We start from the raw sequence: 16,593 nt of genomic DNA on the forward strand, positions 1-16,593 counted from the left end.
TTTGGGTTGGTTAGTACTTAGTAGTAACTGTTGGCTTGAATTGAAATGTAATTGACTAGTAAGTGGGTTTATATTTTCCTGTAAGCTGCAATGGTTTAGTAAATGTTTCCTAATTACAATCAGCCTCGGCATACCACTCTTGTAAGAAGCCAAGAGTAACGATGTTTTTGAAATTTGAACTGGTAAGAAGCCAAGTGATTCACAAAGTAAAGAAAGAAATTTTGTGAATGATAGTTCTTGAACTTGCAAATTCATGTGTTTCTTATTTTCTGTTTAATTTCATTTGAATTTTGGTCATCTCGCTAAACAAGTACTATTTTCATCAGCAATTCATTAAAATGTAGTCAACTCGTGAATCTGGTTATGACTTTTTGTGCTACTCTTTCCTTGAATAATGATTAAACAAGAGCTTGTGACACACGGGTGGTACAATGATAAGTTCGCAAATTAGTAAATTAGATATGAATATGGTCTCCTGTTACCAATATTGATGAATTGGTAATACGTCTGATATAATACTAGTTCCATGTAACCATTGCCAGGGCCAAGAGTACACTGGTAGGCAAGGAGTACTGTAAGGATAATTATCTTTTGCGTCCCCTTGATTATTTGAATTTAAGTCAACTTCTTTCGTCTTCTCAACTGCATTGATGGAAACTGTTATGAAACTGGTCATCTCAGGGAACGATAAAAACAAATTTCGATAGGAATCAGTTATATCTGTAGTCTCATTTGTGTTGTTTCATCCACTCTCTAAGTTCTTTTATTCATTATGTAGAATTATTTCCCATAGAGATGGAGGATCTCACCACTGAAGAACAGTCTCAGAAACTCAAAAGTGAATAGTAAATTGGATCAGGGAGCTATTTTGGTCTATCCTCGAATGACTGTTCAACTGCTGAAATGTCCTGGCAGTCCTGCCTTGAGTTTTCTCCCTGATATGCTGTTTTTATGCCCTTGGATTTTCTCAGTGTTCTAAACAACGGCCGCCTAGACAGTCTTGGCGGTGCCTAGGCGCTAGGTGGCGGGTCACCGTTGCGTTTTAGGCTATTCGGTTATCCATGGCGGTTGGCTGCTTAAGCGGTCCTAGGCGGGTCTAGGCGATCCTAGGCAGTTTGACTTTTTTTTTTAATCTCATTTTTTTTGGATTTGGGGCTTAGACCATTTATAATTGTAAAAAAATATTTACCTTTTGTTCTAAATTTCTAATATTATGGTATGAACTTTGGATGAGTTGAGACTATTTTGATTTTTAACATTAATATTGAGCACTTTTTTACTCATTATATATTTTAATCATATAAATAGTATTAAATACATGTATAAAAATAAATAAATATTTGATAATTTAAAACCGCCTAGGCGCCGTCTAGGCGCTAGGTGGTGACTGTCCGCCCGGCTACCGCCTAGCTTTTTTTTGAACCTTGGATTTTATACGTTTGATATGGTCTACCTCTCAACTATCTGGTAAATTTTAGAAAAAAGTTCACCATCGGTACCCAAACTATTGTGGCAAGGTCAATGTTGTACCCCAACTCTGAGTTGTACCAATGTAGACCCCAACTTGTAATTCGCTATCAACGAAGGGTCTGAGCCCAATTTCCATTACGACTCTGTTATCTCAGTCACGTGTCCTGCACGTGACCACACAAAAAATTCAACAGCGGTACCCAAACTCTTGTGGCAAGGTCAATGTAGTACCCAAACTCTTGTGGCAAGGTCAATGTAGTACCCAAACTCGTTTTTCTCTATCAATGAGGGGTCTGAGGCCAATTTACGTCACGGTTTCATCTTATGGATCAAAATAAAAAGGATATTTACCTAAATAACTCTATGTGGGTTCTAAGGCCATAAATAAGAAACTCTTACAATAAATATCTAGAATTAAGAAACAACTTACAAATTGGGCAAAACACTAACTCATTCTCATTATGCTCCGGACGCCTCACCACCACAGGGCGGCATCGAGGAGCTCCACCTCCTCTCATCCCCACTGCCTCCTCCTTCACCACCAACACCATCTTCGAGCTCCTCCACCTCTCCTTGGAACCCCTGATCCATCGGCACGTCACGATCGCATAACTTCACTATGAGATTCTCGACCGCTGACCGCGCCGCTTTACATGCCTCAAATGTCGTAGGTGGAGGGAGAGAATGTCGTAGGTGGAGGATGTGAGGGAGACGATGTTGTGGCTCAAGGCCGAGCTGCCGAGCTGGGAGAAGTCGTCATCGTGATTGAAGAGTTTGGAAGAAACACAACCTGTAGTGTTGCTTTGCCTTGAAATCTGAGCTCAGAAATACAGTGTGGAAGGAGTGAGAGGGAAGGAGAATGAAAAGAAAATGAGAAAAGACGAGAAGTTATGACACATGACCCAGAAGATGGAGTTGTGATAGAAATTGGCTTCAGACCCCTCATTGATAGAGAAAAACGAGTTTGGGTACTACATTGGTACAACTCAAAGTTGGGGTACTACATTGATCTTGCCACAAGAGTTTGGGTACCGATGTTCAAATTTTTTTTGTGGTCACGTGCGGAACACGTGACCGAGATAACGAAGCCGTAACGGAAATTGAGCTCAGACCCTTCATTGATAGTGAATTACAAGTTTAGGTACTACATTGGTACAACTCAGAGTTGGGGTACTACATTGACCTTGCCACAATAGTTTGGGTACCGATGACGAAATTAACTCTAAATTTTAATAGTCGGTTGCTTCAGATCTCTTTATAAAGAATTTGAGGAAATCTGATAAGTTAAATTTAGGGCTTGTTATAAAAAAGTCATATTTAATATATGTATTTAGAAATAAGTCAAGTAAGATTTGAAAATTATAAAAAAATTATTATTTTTTAAATCTCTTATATCGTTGCCCTTATAGTTGTTAAAAATTACAATGTGCCACTGCATTTGACCAACTATTGCAACATCAATTGACCCGATCTGAAAATTCGATCTAGGCCTTCTCACAAGAGCTTTCTTCGTCAGTTCTTCGTCGGCAACTTCACTAGCACGCCTCACCGAGGCATCATTCGAAAGAGAAGGCGACGTTTGAGATGCACTGGTTTTGGCCCTTGAAGATCTGGGAATTGAAGAAGTGTGGAAATTGAAGAAGAATGATCCGCTCCAACATATAGTGGAATTGGATGACCGGCTCAAGGATTATTGTACATTGACAACCAATTCGAGTACTACCAAACTTCTACTCTTGGAGGGATATCATTCATATCATTGGGACAACAACAAATTGGAGTTGCCAGCCACAATATTCAATGGAATGGAAGATCTCAAGGTTTTAATAATCAGGAATTCAAGCCTCCCATCCCTCCCTCTTTTGAAAAAGCTTCAGACACTTGTTCTAGAGAATTGTAAGCTCAAGTTTGATGTTGAGGTGACTGGAGAGCTACAGACACTCATGGTACTCGATTTAAGTGGATCCAACATCAAAAAGTAACATCCTTGAGCTGTCACAATAGCTGTCACATTACCTATCACACTACATGTCACAGCAAAAAGTTAGTGTGATAGCTAGTGTGATAGCTAGTGTGATAGGAGTGTGGTTGGGGTGTGACTTTACATTAATATCGATATTTTGATCGTATGAGTTGATTCAAGAAGTTCAAGATCACATAATTGTAAAAATATACATTAGTTCTAGTCATTCTTCTTTTTTCTTTTTCTTCTTCTTCTTCATTTTTTCACAACATAGTCACATAAAACAATGTGACAACGGGTGTGACAGGTGGTGTGACAGAAAGTGTGACAGTGACAGTGACAGTGGTTGTGATAGGTAGTGGGATAGTGGTTGTGACATGTGGTGTGATAGTGGTTGTGACATGTAGTGTGATAGAAGTTGTGACATGGGTTGTGACAAGGGCAATGTGTGTGACAATGGTTGTGACAGAGGGTGTGACAGTTAGTGTAATAGGTAGTGTGATAGTGGTTGTGACAGGTAGTGTGACAAAGGTTGTGACAGTGGGTGTGACAGTTAGTGTAAAGAGATAGTGTGACAGCTTTTGTGACAATGTGTGTGATAGCGGTTGTGACAGTATGTGTGACAGATAGTGTAAGAGGTAGTGTGACAGTGTCTGTAACAGTGATTGTGACAGTAGGTGTGACATGCCGAGAGGAAATGTGGAAATACGCGAAATTTTGTTAAAATTCAAATGAGATTGGTATAAGTATGCTCATAATGAAGAGAATAACTAAAATTAAGGAACTTTGAGCTTCAGTTTCGCCGGAATTGCTTGGAGCACCGCCATCGATGGCGGCAACCATTTGCGATGGTTGTTGCGCTTTGTACGGTTTGTCAATTCGGAGTGGGTAGTATATCAAATGAAAGAGGGGAGCGAGATCTTTCTAACGGTACCAATTTCGTCAAAATCTATCGTCGGACGGGAAAGTTATGGCCGAAATTAGATTTAAAAAAAAAGAAGAAAAAAAGTGAGAAAATGACAAAACAATGCATAAAATATTTTTAAAATGACTTTTTTTAATTTTGTTGACATTTTTCTAATTTCCACTTAAATGTGATGTTATTTTCATAATTAATTCATAAGTAGTGACATTTTTCTAATATAAATTAGGGAATGTTACATTTTTATAATTTTCCCTTAAATTTAATCGGCTGGATAGCCTTCACTTGGTGAAACTGGAACATATGGGAGGCCAGGTGTTAAATAATTTATGATCTACAGTGCATCCATTTTCAGAATTGGTGCTGCTCTAGCTACACAGCCTGCATATGATATGCCCATTGCTGGTACAACCTGCCTGCTTGGCACTTGGCGTGCATGAGCTAGACATGTAGTTCTTCTCTTTTTGAAGTGAGCAGTTCACCAGTGAAATATTATACAATGTTACCGGTAAATTTTCTCTATGACAAAGATCTAAGAAGAAACAAAGGAAAAAAAAATTAAACCACAGCAATAGTAGTTTTTGGTATATGATACTGAACGTACGTTCATATATATATATTCGATCCTTACAGTATTCTATATCTAGATCTCCTTCTGTCTCGTAATGGAAAATGCTAATCTGATTTACTCGTCGTATATGGCAATAACGGGCGTAATCCAATCCCCATTCAAACTCCAGATGAAGAACTTTCCGCGACAACATTGAAGAAAAGCCTCGTCTATGGTTGTCATAAATGACTTGGACGTCGTCATTAAGGTGCATTTTGAGCCGGATACTTACTTCAGCAATATCATTCGTCTCCAAGTTCACCCAAGTAGGATTGTTATGATCACTTTTATCACCTCTCTTTTAACACATAAATTGGCCTTTTGGGATTGCCTTCTATTCGAACCAGTAACAACTCACCTGTAGAGGACCAGAAAAAAATATGGAGACACATAGCCCACCGGAGGAAGGTCTCCAGCTGATATCGTCTTTTCCCTTTAAGCGGTAATTCTGCCATTGCCCTGACATTGATTTAGGAGATCTAAAACAAGAACCATAACATCAATTCTTAGAAAAACGCTACCCTATTATTTTTGTTGGAAAATGGTTGGAAAAACCATTTAAAACCAAATTTTAATTGATTAATTAAATTAAGTTAAACTTATAATTAATTAAAGATGAACATAGATTTGAATTCTCCATAATGAGGGCTACAAGATCATATGTTTGTTTGTGTAATTTGGTTTGTGGGTGAATAAGAAATTGTTACTCAAAGATGGCTACTTAGAATGAGGGAAATGTATTTGTCCCACATTAGAAAAGAGAAGTGTTGAAAAAACTTTATATAGAATCCATTGTGTATGGATTGTAAAGTGTGTAAGCCCACTTATACCCTCTCGCGCACGCGTAGGGGGGTGCAAATCCTAGGTCACAAGGGAAACTCGTGTATGCCCGTGCGACCTGCGGACACGAATGCAACACCGAATTAAGGGTCTGAACATATATGATCTTTGATTTCTATAATAGCCATCTTATTAATTTCTGATTGCAAATCCTCACAGTATAAATAGCCACCATCATTTCATTGTAAAATGATTCCATTCGAAACACAATCCTCTCCCACTCTCAAAATTCTTAGCTTTTCTCTAGTGATAGAAAGAGGTACCTTTCGAGTTCGTTGAAGGTTCTAGTTAATAGTGCAACTTCCTAGAATCATTTAGTCGTTATATCCTAGGAGACAAGCGCCAAGCATCCTTACACCGGTAGCGGAGGCGTAAACGTCTTAAGGACAGTGTGGTATCACACACGTCTCAACTAGTTCTTCCATCACCAATCGTTCGGTATTTTGGTTGAATTGCTTTTCGTGTTCTTCATTTCTGATTTATAATTATTTATAATTCAGTTTATTAAATTATATATGAAATATATCACTGTTCTTACAACAATCTTAAGACGTTTCCTTTTGATATTGCTTATATAATTTGTATTTGATATTTATCTACAATTTTTCAAGTAAACTGACACCTTGTGTGTGTGTTTCAGTTTCTAAAAATGACTAACGGAGAAAATTCTGAAAATGGCAAGGACCTTTGGTGCCAACTGTGCCTACTGCTCCTGTTATATCTGTCTCAGTATCCCATGGGGAAAAACCTGTGAAGTTCAATTGTTTGCATTTCAAGAGGTGGCAACAAAAGATGATGTTTTATCTAACCACTCTGAATCTGGCAAGATTTTTGACGGAGAATGCTCCTGAGTTCAAGGAAGATGACCATGGCGATCAAGCAAAGATTGCTGCTGTGAATGCATGGAATAATTCTGACTACTTATGTAGGAATTATTTCATGAATGGTCTAGCCGACTCATTGTACAATGTGTACATTAGCAAGGGAACGACAAAGGAGCTATGGGAATCCTTGGAGAAAAAATATAAAACCGAGGATGACGGCGCCAAGAAGTTTATCGTGGACCGCTTCCTTGATTATAAAATGGTGGATTCCAAAACTGTGATGAGTCAATTCTCTGAGATTCAGCTAATCCTGCATGAGATTCACGCTGAAGGAATGCAACTAGGTGAAAGTTTTCAAGTGGCATGTGCTATTGAAAAGTTACCACCTGCTTGGAAGGACTTCAAGAATTATTTGAAGCACAAGCGAAAAGAAATGACCATGGAGGATCTAGAGGTTAGGCTTCGCATTGAGGAAGACAACCGAGGATCCGAAAAGAAAACATGGATCAATGGCGTCTCTGCCAAGACAAACATGATGGAACATGGTCAAGGTTCCAAAAACAAGAAAGGCAAGTATCAAGGGTCCAAGCTGGGGTCAAAAGGAGGCATCTCCAAAAGGCCAAGGTTTGAAGGCAAGTGCTACAACTGTGACAAGACTGGTGACAAGTCTGTCGACTGCAACAAACCAAAGAGGAATAAAAGGAGGGAGGCAAACCTGATTGAAGCAGTCACTCAGGATGTTGCAAACATGAACCTCTGTTGTATGATATCTGAGATGAACATGGTGGATTCAAACCCCAAGGAATGGTGGATGGACACTGGAGCCACTAAACATGTCTGTGCTGACAAGAAGATGTTCTCCACCTTCGAACCATCTGAGGATGGGGAGATTATGTACATGGGGAACTCTGCAACCTCCGCCATCAAGGGGAAAAGAAAGGTGATTCTGAAGATGACCTCTGGAAAGGAGTTGGCTCTGAACAATGTCTTGTATGTTCTGGAGATCCGCAAGAACCTGATTTCTGGTGCAATGTTGAACTCTCATGGGTTCCGCATAGTGATAGAGTCTGATAAGCTTGTTTTATCTAAGAATGGAATGTTTGTGGGTAAGGGCTATGTATCGGGTGGGATGATCAAAATGAATGTAATGACTTTGATCAAGAAAATGAATGAAGCTTCTACTTCCACCTACATGATTGAGTCTTCCAATTTATGGCATGGTAGACTAGGACATGTTAATTATGATACTTTGCGAAAGTTAATTAACATGGAACACTTACCAAAATTCCAAATTGATTCAAAACATAAGTGTGAAACTTGTGTAGAGGCTAAACTGACTAGATCATCTTTCCAAAGTGTTGAAAGAAATAGTGAACCTCTTGATTTGATTCATGCAGATGTGTGTGATTTAAAATCAACGTTATCTAGAGGGAATAATAAATACTTTATTACTTTCATAGATGATAGCACGAAATATTGCTATGTGTATTTGCTAAAATGCAAAAGTGAGGCCATAGAGAAGTTCATTCTCTATAAAAATGAGGTTGAGAACCAACTCAACAAGAAAATTAAAGCACTAAGAAGTGACCGAGGGGGTGAGTATGAATCGCCATTTGTTGAGATTTGTGCTCAGAATGAGATTATACATCAAAAGACTGCTCCATACTCATCACAATCCAATGGTGTAGCAGAACGCAAAAATCGTACTCTAAAGGATATGATGAATGCTATGCTACTCAGTTCTGGGATGCCACCCAACATGTGGGGAGACGCGATTCTCACGGCAAATTACCTTTTAAATAAGGTGCCCAAAAAGAAAGAAGAGAAAACTCCATATGAGTTATGAAAAGGGAGAAAATCATCCTACAAATACTTAAAAGTTTGGGGATGTTTGGCAAAGTGGAAATTCCTAAACCTAAAAAGGTGAAGAATGGGCCTAAAACGGTTGATTGCATCTTTATTGGATATACACATAACAGTTCGGCTTATCGATTCCTAGTCCACGATTCGAATATTCCTGAAATCCATAAGGATACGATAATGGAATCGAGAAATGCATCTTTCTTTGAAAATGTATTTCCACGGAAGTCTAGAGAGGAATTTAATTCTTCTAAACGGGCACATGAAGACAACCAAGCCGAAACTGATGATGCTTAGGATCAAGAATCTGAGTCGGAGTCCGAATATGAGTCTGAGGTTGAACCTAGACGAAGTAAAAGGGCAAGGACCGCAAAGTCCTATGGACCTGACTTCCTGTCATATATGGTTGAAGGTGATCCCCGTACCTTCAAAGATGCAGTTAGCTCTACTGATGGTCCTCTGTGGAAAGAAGCAATCAAAAGTGAGGTTGACTCCATCATGCAAAATCACACTTGGGAATTAGTGGATTTGCCACCTGGGTGTAAGCCTTTGACTTTCAAGTGGATTTTCAAAAAGAAATTAAAAGCTGATGGGTCAATAGACAAGTATAAGGCTAGACTTGTTATTAAAGGCTATAGGCAAAATGAGAGTTTGGATTATTTTGACACTTATTCTCCTATGACGAGAATATCCTCCATACAGATGGTACTTGCAATTGCAGCGTTGCGCAAACTTGAAGTACACCAAATGGATGTAAAAACGGCTTTCCTAAATGGAGATGTAGAAGAAGAAATCTACATTGAAGAACCAGAAGGTTTTTCTGCTCCTTCTCAGAGTAAGAAGGTGTGCAGATTGGTTAAGTCATTATATGGCTCAAAACAAGCACCAAAACAATAGCATGAGAAATTTGATAATGTCATGATCACCAGTGGATTTAGAATAAATGAAGGTGATAAGTGTGTATATGTCAAAGACACTGAAAATGGATATATCATTCTATGTCTGGATGTAGATGATATGCTTATCGTTGGGAGCAACGATAAGATGATCAAGTCTACTAAAGACATGTTGAATTTTAAGTTTGACATGAAACACTTGGGACTTGCTGATGTCATTTTAGGAATTAAAATTACGAGAACATCAGAAGGGCTAGTGTTGAGTCAAACACACTATGTGGACAATATTCTTGGGAAATTTGACAAGGAAGGTTCTGAAATCCTAGAGTACTCAAATACCTAAGGTATACTCGTATCTATGGGTTGCACTACACATCATACCCAGCTGTTATAGAAGGGTTCACTGATGCTAACTGGATATCTGACATGAAAGACTCAAAGTCTACTAGTGGATATGTATTTACGCTAGGGGGTGCAGCCGTGTCCTGGAAGTCCTCAAAACAAACAGTTATAACTAGATCCATAATGGAGTCTGAGTTTGTAGCACTAGACAAATGTGGGGAGGAAGCAGAATGGTTACGCCAGTTCATAGAGGACATTCCTAGATGGACAAAACCTGTGCCTGCGATTGGTATACATTGTGATAGTCAATCTGTAATTAGCAGGGCACAGAGCAAGATGTATAATGGTAAGTCTAGACACATTCGTCGAAGACATAATACCATTAGACAACTACTCTCAACTGGAGTTATCTCTATAGACTATGTAAAGTCTAAGGATAATATTGCTGATCCTTTAACTAAAGGGTTAAATAGAGAGTTAGTTGAAAAATCATCGAAGGGAATGAGACTAAAACCCATTGGAAATTAAAAATCACTACAGTGGATACCCAACCTAGCTGACTGGAGATCCCAAGATCTAGTTTCAAAAGGGAAAACCAAATTGTAGAGATTAGTTCGGATCACTGTGGGGAGTTCCCCAAGTCCATTCCTATGATAAAAAACAGTGATACCCGTATGGATGAGGTTAAGCTAAAACTTTTAATGATTCTTATGCGTCGAGAAATCGAGCAGAGTAATGCGGGTTACTCTTAATTAAGAGATCACCTATGCAAGAGAGAAGTGGGGCCGCTTCTAGGGGAGTTAATGAGGGCATAACTCTTATCAAACTACTTGCAGAACCAGGCGTGTGTTCCATGGCCAAAATGGGCACCAAAATGAGAACCAAAGTGTACCAGGGAGACTCATGTGTAAAGTATGTCATCATTTACACAAATGACGAATAGTTCAAAGACATCGCGTCTACTATTTAGTTAGTAAAGTAAGCATACTTTTATAAGGGAATGTTCAAAGGGTCAAACCTACCTATCCTATGCAGGTTTCAACCGTAGAAATCTATCACCAAATTCTATCGAGTCTTTGGTGGCCAATTTCATTCATGTGGGGAATTGTTGGAAAATGGTTGGAAAAACTATTTAAAACCAAATTTTAATTGATTAATTAAATTAAGTTAAACTTATAATTAATCAAAGATGAACATAGAATTGAGTTCTCCATAATGAGGGCTACAAGATCATATGTTTGTTTGTGTAATTTGGTTTGTGGGTGAATAAGAAATTGTCACTCAAAGATGGCTATTTAGAATGAGAGAAATGTATTTGTCCCACATTGGAAAAGAGAATTGTTGAAAAGACTTTATATAGAATCCATTGTGTATGGATTGTAAAGTGTGTAAGCCCCTTTATACCCTCTCGCGCACGCGCATGGGGGTGCAAATCCTAGGTCACAAGGGAAACTCGTGTATGCCCGTGCGACCTGCGGACACGAATGCAACACCGAATTGAGGGTCGGAACGCATATTCTTTTTGCATTTCCGAAAATTCGGTTTTGACTTTTCAAATTCTCTTGACTATTCAAATTCTTCTTTTGTAACAACTGAGTTATTGTGTGTTATGGAGAATTATAACAGAATTGAAATCAATGTTTGTAACATATGTAACTCATATATGTTATGATCTTTTGATTTCTATAACAACCATCTTATTAATTGCTGATTGCAAATCCTCACAGTATAAATAGCCACCATCATTTCATTGTAAAATGATTCCATTCGAAACACAATCATCTCCCACTCTCAAAATTCTTAATTTTTCTCTGGTGATAGAAAGAGGTACATTTCGAGTTCGTTGAAGGTTCTAGTTAGTAGTGCAATTTCCTAGAATCGTTTAGTCGTTATATCATGGGAGACAAGCGCCAAGCATCCTTGCACCTTTAGAGGAGGTGTAAACGTCTTAAGGACAGTGTGGTATCACACACGTCTCGACTAGTTCTTCCATCACCAATCGTTCAGTATTTTGGTTGAATTTCTTTTCGTGTTCTTCATTTCTGATTTATAATTATTTATAATTCAGTTTATTAAATTATATATGTAATATATCACTGTTCTTACAATAATTTTCTGATACGTATAACTTGTCATCCTCATGAAATTTGATGTGTTTTATTTTAAAGTTTTGTTGCTCTTTCCAAGTCCATGATTCATGACTATTTGGTCTGCAAAACACCAACTGTGAAAATTGTGCACATGTAACGATGCAATCAGAACATCTTGGATCTGTAGAGGCTGTGGAGCTATTTGGGATGATTTCGGTCAGCTGGGGTAGCTTAATACGATCACCCCTCATTGGATTCAAGAAGTAATTGGTATACGTCGACGTCGCATCTCTTGTCCGTTCAGAAATTATCAACTAGCCATCGATAGAGCCCGTGCAAGCACTTTCGCGTGGAAGCTTGAGGTGGAGGAATTAATGCGTTTTCACTTGGACTGTAGAGTCGTAGAGACTATAATTCACAGTTTCTGAGTCTAGAAACCAAGTCAAAAGCAGGAGCCATGGAAGTCGGGTTACTCGTTGAAACCATTGCGATGATACACGTCTCCAACGAGAACACACGGCAGCAAATCTGATGGAATCGACTAGGGCTAGACGCTTCACTATCATCTCAAGCAATTCATCAGGAAGATGCTCCGAGCACCTGTTCTGGTCATCCATTGGGACTTTTGGACGTTTGGTAAATAGAAATACCAGAGCATGGAGGAGAAGAGGTGGAGATATAGGTCGTCCTAAGTTCTTTAGTTTCAGCAAACTCCTATTCCAAGTCGGCTAGGTTATCTGAAGGCTTCAAACTCCTAAATCTTCTATTAATAAATCGAGTAGAATGGTTAAATTTTTATGTTTTTTAAATTGTCCGTTGTTTATTAAACTCTAAAATTTATCTGGCTATGGTTTGAATTAAGGACTAAATTTTTGGCGAGAACGGAAATATCGAGGGTCTGAAAATTGAAAATTTCGATTTAAAAATAATAATTAAGTAAATTGGTGGAAATTTATATAAAAATATGAAAATTTTGAATGAAACTTTGAAAAATTGTTTATTTGATCAATTATCTACTATATGTCATAATAAATTATTATATAACTATTAGTTTATAGTGAGTTATAATAATTTGAGGTGAAATAATCGTAGAACATTATTAAAAATCTACTTAAAAATATATAAATATATATACACACATGTATATATATATATACAGTCCCTATCCAGAGTGAAGGTTCACTCTGAAGTTTTAGAGTGAAGTTCCAATTTTGGCACACTTTTCGGTCAAATATTTTCAGTATAAGCGATTTAATATTTAGGTATGCTATTCAAGATCATCTCTACAAAATTTCATCTAATTCGGACATCGTTAAGGTATTGAAATTAGATTAAATCAATGAATGAATTAAAACTGTTCAACGTGAACCGTTCGTGTAAATCTCAATTTTGAAAGCTCAAATCATTGTCAAATTGGATGAAACTTTATAGAGATGATCTTGAATAGCATACCTAAATATTGAATCGCTTATACTGTAAAAATTTGACCGAAAAGTGTGCAAAAATTGGAACTTCACTCTGAAACTTCAGAGTGAACCTTCACTCTGGATAAGGACTGTATATATATATATATATATATATATATATATATATATATATTTCTTTTTTTACCCAAAACGAAGCTAAGTCATCACGCTTTATTTACATATAATACATTAAATATGAAATTATATAAGTGATTTAGAACCACATAAATGATCTATGAGGTACAAATTTTTCACTACCTTCATCATGTCCTTGAGTAAAACCCTAAGTATACTGTGAAAAATAGTCATTAAATGATATTTTCCTATTATAATTTTGCATATACTGACTTATATGCCAACCATATGAGTCGTGGATGATTGACTGTGGGTTGTGGTACTAGTAGTTCCCATTTGGATCAAGTATTTCTCGACTTTTACCATAACCATAGTTTTGTAAAGATTGTGCATCATATTGTGTCCATATGTTTTTTCACTTAATTGCATCTCATTAGAGAATAAATATGGTGAATGGAGCATGTTAAATTTCCCCCATAAGAGTAAGTCCATCATTGCTTCCTCTTAGACCAAAAGAGTTCGATTCCCCTCAAAAACTAGTTAGGTTTTATTTCAATTTTAGATGAATGTTAAGACATAGAATGTAATATATAATAAAAGGAGCCATATATAACAATAAGTTGGTGTAGTAGAATTATTATAACTTTGTGCTTATAAAAGGATGGATCAGAGGTTTGATTCTCCTAACCAGTGATTTTTTATTTTATTTGAAATTTGCCTGACACGTGGCGATATTTTGAAAATATCAGGAATTTTCGAAAATTTCCGGATATATCGGGAAATATTGGGAAATTTAAAATTTTCTATCAAAAAATGATTGGTATGTAACATATATATCCATACGCCGAAAAATGGAAACTTTCGCGGAAATATCGAGGAAATTATAAATATTTTAGTCCTTAGTTTGAATGATAAGAATATAATTTGGAAATTATAAAAGTGAAAAGAAATAATAGAAGGAGAAAAAGAAATAGAAAATCACGATCCTACAATTCAGTGCGCATAAATAAAAACTACCGATGATCTTTTCAATAGTCTACTCAATATCAGTTGTAATAACCCGATTTTTCATGTTCAATTTGTATGAATTCTTAGAAATTTATAAACTTGTTAAATTCAATAAATCACATTTTTCTCGCTTCACGACGATGTCGAATCGAAAACGGAACCGTCTTCGGAAACCTAAATTGGAAAAACGTTACGTTTCCGCGACGCATGAGTCAACTTTTACTCCTTATCACTCGTTTCTGAAAACTTCCTTCATGAGAATTGTAGAGCTTGTCAATACGAATTCGTGGACACGTCACACGTTCTAATCGGACGTCGTATGTGAAAGTTATTAACGACAGAAGTTAGTTTCTGATTTTGAAAAAAAGGTATAAAAATGATTTTTCAGAGGCTAGGGTTCCCAAAAACGGAAACCCTCATTTCCTTTCTCTCTCTCTCTCTCTCTCTCTCTCTCCTCTCACCCGCAACCATTTCCCTCTCTCTCTCCCCTCTCACTCTCTTTCAAAATCACCTCCGACGATCTCTCAACCCAGGCCGTCGTTGCTCACACCGCCGCATCCACAACCTCCGCAAGCTCGACTGCATCGAACCCCGAACGAGACACACTCACCCTCGCCGTCGTGAAGCTCGAGCGACGACCCGAGGATTATGCGACTTCCTCCGTCGTCCAAGCTCGTCACCGGCGAGACCAGAGCACGGGGGCTAGCTTATCACATTTGACTCTCACCCCTGGTGCCACCTGCTAGGAGATTAGAGCTAGATTTGCGCCGCCGCCTCACCCCTGCTTGATTTCGCCGCTGCCTAGATTCAAGCACCTCCGGCGACTTCCCGGTGATTCTAAAGTCCTATCTATGTAAGGGTTTGCTTTATTGATTGTTGAGTTTGATTGTTGATGAAATGATGGAGATTTGAGGAGTTTCGGAGGAGGAGGAGGGGATATTCATACCACCACCTAGGGCGTCGCGTGAGGGAATGTGAGGAGGGCAGGAGACGGCCTTCGGCCGTGGAAGGGTAGAGGGGAAGAGAAGGAAGAGATTTAAGCGGCGGTGGGTGATAGGAGCACAAAGTGTGACGTTCTTAATGTGATTATGTCATATTCTTACTCTTTGTTACCTCTTATTTAGTATGTTTTAGTTTCTTTTGTATCAATAAATGTCTAGGTAGAGCTTATATCAATTATGAGTGAATTGATGATAAAATCGTGCTAAGTGTTAAGAATCCTTGTTGAAATATGATTCCTTGTTCGAGTAGGATTCATCCTTTCGTATTTCTTTGTTTCTAACATACTTATTCTTATTAGGAAAAACAAATCCATATTGGAGAAGAAAAGCAATCCTAGTTCCACAAGGAAAAAGGAGAAGAAGATACACTTAAAAGCCCAATCCATGCAAGAATCAAAATGTTGTCAAGATTCGTAGTCCAAATTCGACGGGCTCCCCTGAATAGCTCCGATGGAGTTAGAAGACGTACCTTACATGGATAGAAATCTATGTGAGTCTAGTTTATGTAGGAATTGGAATCAAATCAATATCTTATTCCTATAGGGAGATATGACCAATTCATTACTCGGAGGTCCAGTGAGCTCGGCGGAATTATCTCAGCCATTGATTTGCTTTTGATCCAAGGGCTATGAGGGAAACTTGAGACCTTGTTTCTCCTGCATATAGAGCACAAATATGTATCAAAATCTCCATAAATCCCTGCACCAAATAATGTCAAAGAAGGCATGCAGAAAATTTAATGAGAAGATGTAACAAAGTCAAAGAAGGCATGCAGCAAATTAAATGAGGAGAGGTAAGAAAATCAAACATGGCTGCAACAATTAAGACTTTTGCTGCCTCCCTCATTCTAAGGAAGAAATTTTTGCAAAAGAAATCAGCATTAAAGGATGAAGAAGATATGCAATTAATGCAAAAGATATCCAATCCTCATAGAAATCAGAATTCTGGCAGTGTAGATCATCCAACTTTGACGGGCTCCCCTGGACAGCTCAAAATGATTGAGAAAATTTATGATATCTGGATGAAAATCCACGGAAGTCTAGTTAAAATTGCTAGTTGGAATCATCTCAATATCTATTTTCTAGAGAAAGTTATAGTCACAATAAGGGACAAATGTCAGATCTGCCGAATCTAGAAAACCTCAACCAATTTGGTTTCAACTTTGTGGACTTTGTGGCCATCCTCCCTTGGGTTTCTTCCTCTATATATAGCACCTCATTTCCACA

The sequence above is a fragment of the Argentina anserina genome, chromosome 6 (genome assembly GCF_933775445.1).
Source record: "Argentina anserina chromosome 6, drPotAnse1.1, whole genome shotgun sequence".
NCBI lineage: Eukaryota > Viridiplantae > Streptophyta > Magnoliopsida > Rosales > Rosaceae > Argentina > Argentina anserina.